Raw genomic sequence first — 3,101 nt, 5'->3', positions numbered from 1 at the left:
GTGAAAAAGTTGGCTTAAAGCTCAACATTCAGAAAACGAAGATCATAGCATCTGGTCCCATCACTTCATGGCAAATAGATGGGGAAACAGTGGAAACAGTGTCAGACTTTATTTTTCTGGGCTCCAAAATCACTGCAGATGGTGATTGCAGCCATGAAATTAAAAGACGCTTACTCCTTGGAAGGAAAGTTATGACCAACTTAGATAGCATATTGAAAAGTAGAGACATTACTTTGTCAACAAAGGTCCGTCTAGTCAAGGCTATGGTGTTTCCAGTGGTCATGTATGGATGTGAGAGTTGGACTGTGAAGAAGCTGAGCACTGAAGATTGATGCTTTTGAACTGTGGTGTTGGAGAAGACTCTTGAGAGTCCCTTGGACTGCAAGGAGATCCAACCAGTCCATCCTAAAGGAGATGAGTCTTGGGTGTTCATTGGAGGGACTAATGTTGAAGCTGAAACTCCAATACTTTGGCCACCTGATGCGAAGAGCTGACTCGTTTGAAAAGACCCTGATGCTGGGAGGGATTGGGGGCAGGAGGAGAAGGGGATGACAGAGGATGAGACGGCTGGATGGCATCACCGACTCGAAGGACATGAGTTTGAGTGAACTCCAGGAGTTGGTGATGGACAGTGAGGCCTGGCATGCTGTGATTCATGGGGTCGCAAAGAGTCAGACATGACTGAGTGACTGAACTAACTGAACTGAAGACCAGGAGCAGACTTGGGAGGTGTGAATGCAGCAAGAACTCTGTTTCAATCATTAGAAATTCAAGATGCCTATGAGATATTCATGAGGAGGTACTGAATAGAAAATTGCATGTGCATATGTGGAGACCACAGAGAAGTCTAAATTGTAGATTTCAATTTAAGAGGTTTTAAACTACATAAGTCAGGCAGCCATTTTCTTTCTTTTTTTCGACTCAATTTTACTTCTGAGATCACCAACTTTTTAAAAAATTTTTCTGATGTGGATCACTTTTAAAGTCTTTTAGTGAATTTATGACAGTATTGCTTCTATTTTATGTTTTGATTTTATGGCCCCAGGCTTCCTGACCAGGGATGGAACCTGCACCCCCTGCATTGGGAGGTGAAGTCTTAAGCACTGGACCATCAGGGAAGTCCCTAAGATCAACTTCTTGAGTGACTACTGTATTTATTCACTTTAACTCTGGCTCAGTCTTCAAACCTAGGGTCTTTGAGCATGCATCCTAAGTTGCTTCATTTGTATCCAATTCTTTGCAACCCTCCCTGTGGACTGTAGGCCCCCAAGCTCCTCTGTCCATGGGATTCTCTAGGCAAGAATACTGGAGTGGGTTGCCATGCCTGCCTCCAGGGAATCTTCCTAATCCAGGGATCGAACCCACATCTCAGCAAGTTGGAACATTAGGCCAGGTGTATGCTTTAACTCACAGAACTTACTACAAAGGCACAGAGAATCCAACAACCCATTAGTAAGCTCAACTCGGACACTCCTAAGGTTTAGGTTTTCCAAAAACACAAATGAGCCAAGAGTATAGTTTAAAATGAAGTTCAAACATTTTAAGGCAGCATTAGCATAAAAAGAATGTACAAAGGAGTAATCATAGTTCAAATGTATGTCTTTTGAAGGAAATCAACCCTGAATACTCTTTGGAAGGACTGATGCTGAAGCTGAAGTTCCAATACTTTGGCTACCTGATGCGAAGAACTTACTCATTCGAAAAGACCCTGATGCTAAAGACTGAAGGCAAAAGGAGAAGGGGGAGGCAGAGGATGAGATGGTTAGACAGCAACACTGATTCAGTGGACATGAATTTGAGCGAACTCCAGGAGATCATGAAGGACAGGGAAGCCTGGCATGCTGCAGTCCATGGGGTCGCAAAGAGTTAGACACGACTGAGAGACTGAACAACAACGTCTTCTAAACCTCATTCCACAAGAGGCTGGGGTGGATGTATTCTGTTGGCATACCATACATGAGGCATTCTATTTTATTCTAGAATTACATTTTGCCTTGACAAACAAGTGTGACTAGAGGCACATGGTCAGGATAGGGAGGAATCTGTATCTAGAAAATTAGGGACACAAATCTATTATTTTTTTAGATATTCCAACTGAGATGAATATGCTGCTAAGTCACTTCAGTCGTGCCCGACTCTGTGCGACCCCAAAGACGGCAGCCCACCAGGCTCCCCTGTCCTTGGGATTCTCCAGACAAGAACACTGGAGTGGGTTGCCATTTCCTTCTCCAATGCATGCAAGTGAAAAGGGAAAGGGAAGTCGCTCAGTCATGTCCAACTCTTCGAGACCCCATGGACTGCAGCCTACCAGGCTCCTCCATCCATGGGATTTTCCAGGCAAGAGTACTGGAGTGGGGTGCCATCGCCTTCTCCGGAGATGAATATAGAAGATCCAAACATTGAATGAAGAAAGATTTGGCAACACACACACACTCTCTCTCTCTCTTTCTCTCTCAAAGGTTCTGTGGCCTCTGGCTTTTTCTCAGGTCCCCATCTTCGCCCAGACTGGAAAGTCTGACAAGTACACTTTAAGCCTGTCAGCCTGTTCCCTGGCCTGGGTCCATCTTTTCAAGCAGCCACTGTTCCGGCCTGAGGCTACTTGTTTAATCGCTCAGTCAAGTTCGATTCTTTTGTAACCCCATGGATTGTAGCCCGCCAGGCTCCTCTGTCCATGGGATTCTCCAGGCAAGAATATTGGAGTGGGTTGCCATTTCCTTCTCCAGGGGATCTTCTTAGGAATTTCGTTTTGGGGACAGAAGATGGTGCATTCAGAAGCGAGATTCCAGCCCCAGATGCAGGCGCGAGGAGGCAAGGAGATGGAATCCGGGCCTCGGACGATGCTGCTGCTGCTGCTAAGTCGCTTCAGTCATGTCTGACTCTGTGCGACTCCATAGACGGCAGCCCACCAGGCTCCCCCGTCCCTGGGATTCTCCAGGCAAGAACACTGGAGTGGGTTGCCATTTCCTTCTCCAATGCGTGAAAGTCAAAAGTGAAAGTGAAGTCGCTCAGTCGGGTGCGGGTACATCAAAGGAGGGCTCATAGGACCTCCTGGCGACCCCAGCGGGGACCAGGACAGGGGGCGGGCGGAGATGGGTGGCAAT

The sequence above is a fragment of the Bison bison genome, unplaced genomic scaffold, assembly GCF_000754665.1.
Source record: "Bison bison bison isolate TAMUID 2011002044 unplaced genomic scaffold, Bison_UMD1.0 scf7180017864141, whole genome shotgun sequence".
NCBI lineage: Eukaryota > Metazoa > Chordata > Mammalia > Artiodactyla > Bovidae > Bison > Bison bison.
This window is presented reverse-complemented; position numbering follows the sequence as displayed.